Source organism: Trichosurus vulpecula, chromosome 1 (genome assembly GCF_011100635.1).
Source record: "Trichosurus vulpecula isolate mTriVul1 chromosome 1, mTriVul1.pri, whole genome shotgun sequence".
NCBI classification, from domain to species: Eukaryota; Metazoa; Chordata; class Mammalia; order Diprotodontia; family Phalangeridae; genus Trichosurus; species Trichosurus vulpecula.
Genome location: NC_050573.1, coordinates 10292644 through 10305429, shown reverse-complemented (window position 1 = coordinate 10305429; position 12786 = coordinate 10292644). Strand labels below are relative to the sequence as shown.

Below are 12786 nucleotides of genomic sequence, written 5' to 3'. Positions count from 1 at the left end.
ACTTTCCCTTCTCTGTGCTTCACTTTTCCCATCTCTCAAATAAAGGGCTGGGCAATCTCTAAAATGCTATGACTCTAGACTGCCCCATGCCTACTCTTCTTCCAGGACACTGTACCATCTAGGCATAGGTTGGCAGCTCTGCCAAGAACAAGATCTTACCTAAATTTTTCATTTCCTCCAACTCAGACTACTGTACTTGGCATACAGTAGGTGCTTAATAAGTGTTTGCAGCATAAAGAATGGATGGCCAACAGATGATACAGATGAAGGGTGAGGGTGGGGAAGGAAGGGTACCATCCATCTGTGGGGCTCTGGGGCTTGGTCCTGAATATTTACCTGTCTAGACCAGAGCTGTTGGGTGCTCCTGTGGGCAAGGCCCTGAGCCACCCTAACCACTCCCTCCCACTAGATTGAGGGGGTACACACCCAAAGGTGCCCACTAGGTCAGCCAGGTAAAGCTAGAATTCATCTCTCAGTGCCCTTTCCAAGCTTACAGCTTCCTTCTAAGCAACCAAGTTTGCCACCCTACACTAAGTCTGTCTGCTCTTCCCCTATGCCCCCCCACCCCAGGTCTAATCAGCTGCCCAATCTCCTTGATTGAATCTCTGAGCCCTCTGTACAGTCCGTGGCCATCACCTTTTTGGGCTCCCCCACCCCCCTGCTTCAGATCCACCTCTCATCCAGACTGTCTGGTCCCTCTGCCTCCAGGCTAGTCATCCTCTCGCCAATCCATTTACCACACAGCTGCCAGAAGTCTAACCATGTCATCCTCAAGCTCAAAGCCATTTAGGGACTCCCTATCACCTCCAAGTTACAATGCTGGCTCTTCAACTGGATCTCCCCAATTTGGCTCCACTTTTCCAGCTCTATCAATCAATCAACAAGCATTTCCTAAGCACTGACTGTATGGAAGCATGGCCCTCTGAATCACCCACTAGGAATACAATGACAAGTAGAAAACAATCCTGGCCGCCAAGGAGCTTATAATCTTTCAATACACCGTTCACCCACCAAGTTCCAACCAGGGAAGGGATCCTCCATCTCCTGACCCGCCCTCCATTTGCATGGGCAGGTCCCCAAGCCTGGAATGCACTCACTCCTCTCCTCCTCTAAGTGTAAATGTTACCTCCAGTTAGGAACAGTTTCATTTTTTCTTTTTTGTCTTTATAGCCCCAGCCCCAGCCTGGCACGGAGTAGGAACCTGGTCCCGACTGGAGTACTAAAAATAGCCTTCAAACTGGTCTGCTGGCCTTAAGTCTCATCCCAGGTGATGTTTCTAGAGTTTCATAGTTCTGACCATGCCATTCTCCTGCTCAAGGAGCTCCTGGGGCTCCCTAGTATCTCCAGGATCCAATAGAACCCTTTAGCATTTAAAGCACTTTATACCTTGCCCCTTCCTACCTTCCCAGTCTTCTTACACCTTCCTTGACTCCATGCTCTGGGTGTTCTAGCAACAGAGGCCTGCTTGTTTGCAGATCTTCAAGCTCACCCCTCCATGCCTTTGTTACAGCTGGAACCCCCTCCTTGTGCACCCTCACCTTCGACTTTCCCTGACTTCCTTCAAGACCCAGCTCAAACCCTCTGTTCTGCAGGGGCCATTCCTGGTCCCTACAGGACTGCAGCCTTCTCCTCTGAGACTAACTTCAATCTATGGATCCTTCATGTCCTTAGTTATGGACATTCAATCTCCCCTTGGACTGGGAACTCCTCGAGGGCAGAGACTGTTTAGGACCTTCTTTGCATGTCCATGCCAGTGCCTGGCACATAGGAAGCCATTGATAAAAGCTCACAGACTTGACTTGGATTTCACTGAATGATCTTGACCCTGCCTCCCACACAGGGCTGGCCAGAGAAAAGCACTTTGGAAGCCTCTGGAACATTTTACATGGCAGAGCCAGCAGAAGGCCCTGACAGCAGTGACCTGGCCAGAGGCCCTTGGACACACAACTCAGCAGTAAAAACGGCCATGGAAAATGGGGCAGAGAGGTCTACTCCCTAGCTCACAGGGGCTGGGAAATGGAGAAGGCCCAGGGGTGTCAGGAAGAAAGGGAGGCCCAGAGCCAGGCTTGGGACACCTGGGAATCATCAAGCTTAGAGGGGAGAAGGGCCTTAGAACAGGGGATGTCAGGGCTGGGATTGGCCTTAAAACAGGGAATGTCAGAGCTGGGTGGAAGGGACCTTAGAACAGGGGATGTCAGGGCTGGGGGGAGGGTCCTTAGAACAGGGGATGTCAGGGTTGGGATAGGCCTTAGAACAGGGAAGGTCAGACCTGGGTGGAAGGGGCCTTAGAACAGGGGATGTCAGGGCTGGGATAGGCCTTAGAACAGTAGATGTCAGGGCTGGGATGGGCCTTAGAACAGGAAATGTCAGAGCTGGGTGGAAGGGGTCTTAGAACAGGAGATGTCAGGGTTGGGAGGGACCTGAGAACAGGGGGTGGCAGAGCTGGGAGGGGCCTTAGAACAGGGGATGTCAGGGCTGGAAGGGGTCCCTAAAACAGGGGTTGTTGGGGCTGGCAGGGGCCTTAGAACAGGGAATGGCAGAGCAGGAAAGGGACTTAGAACACAGAATGTCAGGGCTGGGGCGGGGAAGGCTTAGAATAGAAAATGTCAGGCTTGCCTTATCCCCATTTATAAGAGGAGAGGCCAGGCCTACAAGAAGCAGGGAGGGAGTACCTTAGAACAAAGAATGTCAGAGCTAGGGCCCTCAGAACAGGGAATGTCAGAGTTGTGGGGCCCTCAGAACAGGGAATGCCAGGGCTGGGAGGGGTTGGAATAGATCCCCCACAGATGCTATCTGTTACCCCATCCCCTTCCTACCCCCAATCACAGCGTCCTCAGGGACGTGCTGATACATCCTCTGGACAAGGTTAGTTGGAGGCGGTCAAATGAGACCCCATTAGAGATCTCCTAAGAAACATGATGGATTGGGGGAGGGGAGACAGTCTGAAGCCAGGCCCATCCACCCAATTGGGCTAACAGGAGTGTCTACCTTCTGGTTAAGGTCCCTGCACCCCTTCCTCTGTTCCTCTTGCTTCTCCTAGCTCCAGACCCCAGGGGCAGTCCCTGGTGCCCGCTGGGGTGGGCTTTTTCCCTGGGCCCAGCCTGACCACCCAGCTCCTGGGCCTCTGGCCAGCTAAGAGGTCCAATAGGACCTTGAGTCTTTTTTCCTTCCCTTTGACATTCTAAAGCTCCAAACAGAACTCCAGGGCCCCTTCCAAGGATGGCTACCAGAACAATCTCACCCAGGGATACTCCTGAGTGGGGCTGAGACCAAGGGAAGGGGCCTGCTCTTTCATTCCTCTCTGCTCACACGCACATCCTGCTGGCCCTCCTCCTTCCTCCTGGAATCCTCACCAGAGCCCCCACTGACAGTGATCTCCCCCTTCAGACCTCTCAGAGCACTGTGCTAGACTCTCGAAATCTAAGGCACTTATCAGAACGTGTATTTGAGTTAGCTGGGTTTGCCTTATCTCCGTTTATAAGAGGAGAGGCCTCCAAGAAGGCATCTGCCATCCCCTCCAGCCCCAGATCATAAGCCTCTGAGGCTCTGATTCCTACCTGGCCTGATCCCAAACGGGCAGCTCATCTGGTGTCCCAGGGAAGAGGAAGTCTCGAATTGAACTGATTTGAGGCAAATAGAGAAAGATCCTCTCCCCATATTACAAATTAGGAAACTGAGGCCGAGAGGAGAGCCTGTCCCATGAGGCGAGAGCTAGAGGTTTCATTGCTGGAGGGATTTTTCCTTGGCCATTAGTTGTGGCTCTGACTCTCAACGCCACACTGAGAATGTGCAGCTTCCGAGACCCCTGGGCCCGACTGGCTGCTGGGGCCGCCTTCTCTCCAGCATTCCCTCTGTCTCTTCTCTTCTCTCCCCCACTCTCTGCTTCCTTCTCTCTCTCTCTCTTTGTCTCTGTCTCTGTCTCACCCTGTGACAGCACACCTCTAGGGGTGTGTGTGTGTGTGTGTGTGTGTGTGTGTGTGTGTGTGAATGGTTCCATCTCTGGGCTTTTTTTTCAGTAATTGTAAGAGGGAGGAAGGAAAAGGAAAGGAGGGAAGGAGAGAAAGAGATAGAGAGAGGGAGGGAGAGAGACAGAGATCTGAGACAGAGAGAAAGGGAGAGGCAGAGAGAGAAAGAGAGAGACAGAGAGAAAGGGAGAGACAGAGATGGAGAGAGAGACAGAGAAAGGGAAAGACAGAGAGAAAGGGAGAGACAGAGACAGAAAGGGAGAGACAGAGACAGAAAGGGAGAGACAGAGAAAGGGAGAGATAGAGACAGAGATGGAGAGAGAGACAGAGAGAAAGGGAGAGACAGAGAGAAAGGGGGAAACAGACAGAGATAGAGATGGAGAGAGAGACAGAGACAGAGAGAAAGGGAGAGACAGAAAGAAAGGGAGAGACAGACAGAGACAGAGATGGAGAGACAGAGAGACAGAGAGGAAGGAAGATACAGACAGACAGAGGGAGCAGGCACATATCTGGTTGGCTTTATCTGGGGTGTCTTTCACCTCTCTCCTTCCCAGTGACTCAGATGAGAGCGACTGCCTGCCCCCTGCCTTGGACAGTCCCTGGCTCCCCCCCTGCCCATGCTCAGGCCCTGAGCTGCTCCCCTATCTGGTCCCTGAGATCTGTCTCTGGCCCCCTCCCCAAGCTTTGATGGGCAGGCAGCCCCTCTGTACCCTGAAGCACACATTTCCATGGGTAAATATAGGTTTAATAAGGAATGGGGGCAAAGGGGTGGGGCGGAATGGTTCCCTTTGCAGATTCCCCTGATTTCGAGAGTTCAAGGCTTGGCCCAGGCCAACCTTAAGCATTTTTCCATTAATTAGATCTCCTCAAAGCCCTGAGGGGTGGGGCTCCACTCCTCTGCATGGATTTGAACTTGGAGCATTTTCTAGGTGGGTGTCAAGTGCCTGTCAGACCCTCAGACAGCCCCATGAGCCTCCAGGCTGCTCACTGGCTTGCCTGCTGCCCACCCGAGGTTCATTATTTCAGCTGCTTCTCGTCCTTTCCCCAAATACCAGCGGCAAGTAGGCCAGCTGGTCATGGATTACCCCGTTTGCTGAGTTTCGCTTTTTCAACTGACCTGGTTTGGAGCCCAGTGACTGCCAAACAGGAGTCTGACACAGCTCTCTGAGTCCGGACAACATTCCAACCCTGCAAGCCTGCCAAGGCCCAAGGCCAAGGTTTCTGGGACAAAATACACAGACACCTGAAGGCTGAGCCCCTGCTTCCGTTCTCAGGTCAAAGGCCCCTCAGCTCTGCCTCCCAAGCTACAGACACAAGCTTTGACATCCCAGGTCACTGGCCCCTGGGTTTGTCTCCCAGGCCAGTCACCTTGGTTCTGTCTCCTGGATCATGGAAACCACAGTTCTGTCTCTCAGATCATTGACTCAGAGTTCTGTCTCACAGGTCACAGATTACATGCTTTCCCTCCCAAGCCATGGGCACATGTATCTGCTTCCTAGGTTGTGGGTCCTCTGGCTCTGTCTTCTTAGGCATGGACCCAGTGGTTCTGTCTCCCACACCCAAGGTCTCCATAGTAATGGGTGGGCAATTGATCCTTGATGGTAAGAGCTGGGACCAATAGTGGGGAGTTTATGAAAAGCTGATTTCAGCTCAATAGGAGGAAAACTTCCCAATTATTAGAATGGTACATTAGTAGAATGGGATGCCTTTGGAGGTGGTGAGCTCCCCATCCCTAGACACCTTAAAGTGGAATCTGGAGGACATAATAAGAGGCTTCATGCTTTAAAGGGGATGTGAAGGGACCACTGGAATCATTTCCAGCTGGAGGATTCTAGTACTCAGAGGTCCTTGAGCTCACCAAGGACCACAGATAGATGCCAACCATTGCTCCTAGGTATGGCCCAGTGGGAGAGTGTGGATGGTCTATTAGAGACATCCCTGCTGGCAAAGGTCAAGGGGTGAGGAGCTGGGAGCGGGGACCCTTCCAATGGATCCTAAGCCTGTAGGACCACAGATGGAAGGGAACTTAGAAATCATGCAGTCCAATCTGAAACGGAGGCCCAGGGTAGTGATGGGGCTTAAAGAGCACAGTGATCGTCAGGTGTGGGATCTGAACCCAGGTCTGCCGCCACCTAGACAGAATCCCAACTCTAACACCAACCAGCCTTTCCAATCACAGGCAAGGTCCTTCCCCTGTTGGAGCTTCCCTTGCCTCCCTGTACCACAGCCTGCCTCCCAGGTCTGAGAGAACTGAGGGCAAGTTACAGTCTTCATTAGTATCATGCATTTGTCCATCCCCTCTGAGCTTCTCTCTGGAGTTCTATTCTGAAGGAGGCCAGGACCTGTCGTCCGGATCAGCCAGAGAGAGACAGAAGAGAAACCAACAGCTCAACACGGTGGCCTCCCAGTCCCAAAGCAAAGAAACCCAAGGCCAGGACCAACCAGAAAGGGGATTTTAACTCAGCTCTCCATGAACTCATCCACAACTTATCTAGGGTAAATGGCTAGTGCGGAATGACTTCTGCAAGACCACTGACACGACTACCAGGAGACTCTAGACTCAGAGGCCATCGGGGCCAACTTCCTCATTTTATAGATGAAGAAAACGAAGGCAAGGAGGTGAAGGGTCTTGCCCATGGTCATACAGGTAGCTAAAACCAAATAATAATAGACAACATTCATAAAGCGCCTACTATACGCCAGACACTGTGCTAAGCACTTTACAAATATTACCTCCTTTGAGCCTTACAACAATGTTGGTGGGTGGGTGTTATCATTATCTTCATTTTACAGGTGAGGACACTGAGGCAAATAGAGTGATCTGCCCAGGGTCATACAGGTAGTATCTGAGGCCAGATTTGAACTCAGGCCTTCCCCACTCCAGACCTAGCTGCCTCAGGTTCTCTGGCTCCAGAGCAAGTGCTGGGTTGGAGTCCCTGCTCTGACCTTCACTGTCTGTGGGGCTTTGGCTATATATCTCCAGATGTACTCAAATAGTGCTTGGTGGGAGAGCAATTAATTTTATTATAGGCTATTTAATTTTTATGTTTATATGTTCTTACTAATTAAAATAATATTATTTAAGATATATTTATAATTACTTATTTATTATAGGCTAATTCACATTAGCCTAAGGAAAGAAAAAATACTTGACAGAGTGAGAAACAGATAGAAAGCTTAAGCCACCTACTAACAGCCATATAAGAGATTGCCCAATGTTACTAAGATAGAAGAAATGCTTAGCAAAAAGACTCTGATATTTCACTTCACAGTCAGTAGACTGGCAAAGATGACAAAGGATAAGGAGGGTCAATGTTGGAGGGGCTGTGGCAAGATGGGCACACCATGACACCATTGGCGAACCTCTGAATTGGCCTGAATATTCTTGACAACAATTTGGAATAATGCTAAGAATGTGACAATTGTCTGGATAAGAGATCCTATATCTAGGGATCCCAGGTATATGCCCCAATTGGGTCAAATATAGAAGACAAGGGCTACAAGAGTGGTTTTTTTCCTTCCAAGAATAGGAAATAGAATTGTCACCCATGACTGGGGAAGGGCACTGTAAGAAATGATGAGTGGGAAGAATTCAGAGAAGCCTGGGAAGATTTCTATGAACTGATGCAGAGCAGTGTTGGCAGAACCAGGAGAGGAATATGCCCCATGACTACAACAGAAATGAAAAAGGACAGCAACAACAAAACTGAACACCCTGTAAATATGATGGTCAAGCTTGGCACTGGAGGAGTGAGAAAATGCACTCTCCTCTTTCTTTGCAGAGGTGGGAGAGCATGGGGGTAGATTGTTTTATATAATATATATATGTATATATATGTATATGTATATATATGTGTGTATATATATGTACATTGTCATATTTGGTTGATGTGTTTGTTGGTTTTGCTGAATGCTTTTCTTTCTTTTTTAATTTTTTTGTTATAAGGGATGGCTCTATGGGTAGGGAAGGCGAGGGGTTATAACCGGAAATGAAGGCAATGACCACGATTCCAAAGGATTCACGATGAAGCACGTTGGCCACCACCTGACAGAGAGGTGATGGACCCAGAGAGCAGAGGGAAACACAATTCTTTTGGACATGGCCAATGCGGGATTTTGTTTTGCTCAACTATAAACATTTGTACCATGAGCTTTGTTTTTCTTGCTTTCTCTACTGGGGGGAGGGTGGGTGGAAGAGAATCATTGTTTGAAAAAAAAAGTTTTTAAAAGAAAATATGTTGTAAAGACAAAATAAATTAATTTAAAAAAAGGTTTAAGCACCGTGTGGTAAAAGAAAGTATCCTAGATTTGGAGGGAAAGATCTGGCCTTGAGTCTGGTTTGGGCACCATAGGGACTGCGTGATCTTGGACAAGTCACGCCCCTTTTCCTCATTTAGAAAGTCAGCGATACTTGAGAGTCCTTCAAAATCCCTTTCCAGCTCTCATATTCTGATTCTCACTAACTTGTCAAAGGCCACCCAGTTCAAATGATGTTCAGAGCGCTGTAACGAGGGTAGGGCAACAGGAGCTCTGGCCCAGGCCATCACAATGACAGGGTTTAGCACTGTCAGTATTTCAGCTGAGCTCCATCCCTGACCTTCCCTGCCATTCTCCACTCTCAACCCCCCACCTGAGGGCACAGCTTTCTGTGGTCCCTCACCCTGGGTGTGGTTGGCAAATACCCCAAAATGAAGTGGTTGGTCTGATAGCCTCTGACAGCCTTTCCAGTTCGAAAGGGAGACAGTGGGGAACAATACAAAGAACTTGGAATTTAGACAAGGATCCTGAGTTTGAATCCTGCTCTATCATTGACTGCCTGCATGGTCTTGGGTAAGTCATTTAACAACTTATCCATCCATCAGTCTCCTGGGCCTCAGGGGGCCCAGGGTGGGTGGGGTGATGGGGATGGGCTGGATGGTTCCTAAGGTCCCTCCCAATGCTGTATCCATGAGTCATGCCACCCTGAACCAGTCCTTCCCATGCTGACCTCAGGGGGAAGGGGGACATCTGTGGCCTCCTGGGAGAGGGAAGCCCTTGACGGTCATTTAGGAAGAAGCAAAACCACAGAGCTTAAATATCACCCCAGCTGCCTTTGTCCTCCCCCAGCAGACACAGGAGAATGGGCTGGGAGGGCTGGGAGCTCTTTGCACTGCTCTGGGTCTTCCCCAAGGGGAAGGATGCCGATGGTGGGAGTGGTCAAAGGCAGGGGGGAGGGGGTGGGGGTGGGGGCTACAGGCTGTGATGGGGCTGCCCAGCCCTTCCTAGGGACATGGCTGCTCCGGATATCAAAGGCCCCCACCCAGCACCCACAGGGCCCACCCTGGGCCTCCTTAGAGGCAATCTATCCACACAGCCCTCTGTGAACAAAGCTGCAGTGGGCACATGAGAAATGGGGGGTGGAGGGGGCAGGGCCTGGAGAGGCCATGCTGGGCACGTCGACACCTCCCAAACCGCAGTGTAAACTCCTTGGTATGTAATGTAGTGCCTGGAACAGAGTTCCAGGTGCTCAGCAAATGCTTGTTGATTATATATGTGACAGCTGGGAGGCACAGCAGATGGAGACCTGGGCCTGAGTTCAAATCCAGCCTCAGTGCTTGCTAGCTCTGTGACCTTGGGCAAGTCACTTAACCCCTGTTTGCCTCAGTTTCCTCTTCTGTACAATGGGGATAATATTAGCACCTACCTCCGGGGTGGTTGTGAGGATCCAATAAGATAATACTTACAAAGTGGTTAGCATGGCTCCTAGCACACAGTAAACGCTAAATAAATATTAGCCATAATAATGACGATGATGACGATGATGATGATGACAATGATTGTGTCTCCTGGGGACATACATGTAATCTCCTCGAGGGTAAAGGCGACTTATTTCATCTTTTTATCTCCCAAGCTTCATATGGCTCCTGGCATACAGTAGGAGCTTAATAGAGATTGGTTGTGGTGGACAGAGCATTAGACTTTGGAGTTGGGAGACCTGAGCTGGAGGGACCTTAGGGGTGATCTTGTCCAGCCCTGTCATTTAACAGATGGGGAAACTGAGGCCACAGGCAGTCAGGGGCAGGGTCTGGCTCTCAATCCAATACTCTTTCCATTTCTACAAAGATAGGGCAAGTGGGAGGCGGGGAGGAGGAAGAGGTGAAGGAGGGAGGGAGAGGAGAGGACATATCCAGGGATGAGGGAAGAGAGCTTGGTCTTGAAACCAGGCCCCAGGGACTCCCCCACAAACCAGCAAACCCCCCAGCTGCAGCCGGAGATCTCAAGCTGAATGCGCTAAGGAAGAACGACCCTGGCTCTGAGTGGGCCATGCTGGGCCCTAGGCATGGTGGGATTTGAATCTGGAAGAGGCCTTGGAGATCAGGTAATGCAGCCCCCCTTCATTTACAGGGGAAGTGAGGCCCAGAGAGCCACCCATGGTCACACAACTAACAAGTGTCTAAGGCAAAATTGGAATTGAGGGTTGACCAGGCCTGGGGGCAAAGACCTGAGCACCCAGAATGCTTTTCGTTAGTGTTTCTACTGTTGATCAACTTGGCGCTCGATGCATCCCTCTGTAACAGCAATGCTGCTTGGAGCTGCTGTGGCTGTGTAAGGCCAATAGCACCAGCTCACAGGAGGGCTGCTAGTACAGGAGGAAAGCAACTTTAAGGGGCTTACAATCTTACTTTAATTAAACATACATTTATTGTCCACTTAGCTCAGGGGGAAAAGCCAGCACCCCAAACTTCAGAGAGTATTCAAACAGAAATTACAAGCATACATTATATAAACAGAGCACATAAACACAAACCAGCAGCCAGGCTTCTAACCATCTAACTATAGTGATACACACAGTTACCAGAAAGAGAAGGACCAACATCTAGGTTTTCAAAGCCGGGGGGGTGGTCCTTAATGGCTACCCAGAGTCTCTTCTGGTCAAATCACACAACACTCTTCCAGTGAGTGAGAGCCCCAAAACAAAGCGCCAACCTGAGATCTTATATATATACACCCTTCTCAAGGACAGAGGGCATCACAACCATGAGACTCAAACCCATGTGAACTAGGCTTTCTTGTTTCTTAAGCAGGTCATCAAAGAAACAAAGGCAAGACTCATCAAAGGCTGAGTGCTGAGACGCACTCCAACAGCAACAGCGAAAAGTCCCCCTTTGCTTGCCATCACGTTTGAAAGGCAAGACTCAAAGCTACTTGGTTGCCTTAGCATTCCAAAACAGAAAACAGTAAACAAGTCCCATTACACCCTCCCATGCTCAAACACCTCCCATGGCTCCCCACCATGACAGAATAAAGTCCAAGGATTTTTAGCCTGTCATTTGACACCCTCCACAACATGAAGCAGTGTTGAAGTCTCCACAAGAGACTCCCCCAGAGTCACCTAACTTGTGTTGAGTCAGTCTCCCTGACTCTACACACTGTACCACACCGCCTCGTCAGGGATGATGTGAATGGCATTTCTTCTAAGTGTCTGCTATGTGCCAGACACTGTTCTAAGGACTAGACTAGATGCCCCCTGAGGGTCTTCCCTTGCAGATTCCAGCCCCACTTTTTATGATTCCTCCATGATCGCCAAAATGGACTTAACCAAGCTCTAACCAGCATTCAATCCATCCATCCACCTATTGATAAATGCCAAAGCACTGTCTTAGGAGCTGGAGATCGAATGCCAAAAATGACAGCAGCCCTGCCCTCAAGGGCCTTCCGTGTGATCACAGCCATGATCTCAAGGAGCTCACCTGCAGCCAGGCGAGGCAGGTACCGGCTACAGGTGTCTCTTCTAAGAGGCTAAATGTGCTCCCTGGGGTCACACAAGCAGAGGCAGAGGCAGGATTTGGCGACCAACGCTCAGCTCCCTCTGCCTCACCAGGCTTCTCACTCCCTTTCTTGCTTCGTGTCTTGGAAGCTCTCCCCACAGGAATGAAGAAGGTCCTATAATGTTATTTTAAAAATCATGACAAAGTAGAAAGGAAACCTACTAAAATCCCAGCTTTTTAGGGCTAGTTATAATGTGGTGATAAAGTGTGATGGTGGCAGCTTATATTGAAAAGACCCAGAGAGTCTTAGTGGGCTGCAAGCTTACGGATAGGGTTAGGATTTAGGGTTAGACCAAGAGGGCGGTCAGGCTACCACAGACTTGGGCTGCATGGAGAGAGAGGCAAGGTATAGACCCTCTATGGCCCGCATTCCGTTCTGGGTCTCACAGCATCATCTCATCCTGCCATGGAAAGGATGTCCACTCAGATGTCCCACAGTGCTGTCCACAGAGACAGCAGGTGGCTCAGCAGCCACCGTGATAGGCCAGAGTCAGGAGGACCTGTCTCGGACACTCACTAGCTGTGAGACCGTGCACAAGTCATTTCCCCTGTGTCCCCATCTGTAAAATGGAGATGATAGCACCTGCCTCACAGGGTCACTGTGAGGAACAAATGAAATCACATTTACAAAGTGCTTAGCACAGTGCCCAGCACACAGGAGGTGTTCAATAAATGCTTGCTCCCTTCCTTTACATTCCAGTCATCCTCCCTACCACATCTCTGCCCTCTCCCTACTTTCCCAACTTTGGACTCCAACCCTTAGTCCCCGGGCTCTGATAGCTGAGCTTTGCTTCATCTTGTCTGACATCTGACCTTCATGCTGCTTCCTGGCCAGCCCCTCCCCCCCTTTCTAGCTCCCCACTATGGGCTCCCCTCCCCAATTGGGACAGAGCTCCTTGAGGGCAGGGATTGTCCGTATTCCCATCTCCGACCACAGTGTCTGGCACATGGTAAACATCTAATAAATATTTCACAGCTACATACTGACCCATGGGGTGTGCTAGGAAACATTT

The 12786-nt window shown here is 50.1% G+C and overlaps 1 protein-coding gene across 1 annotated transcript in view; it reads right to left on the bottom strand.

The window, feature by feature from the left end:
- Window positions 1-12786, bottom strand: part of ARVCF (ARVCF delta catenin family member) — a 129846-nt gene that overhangs the window by 101609 nt on the left and 15451 nt on the right. The window lies entirely within an intron of this gene.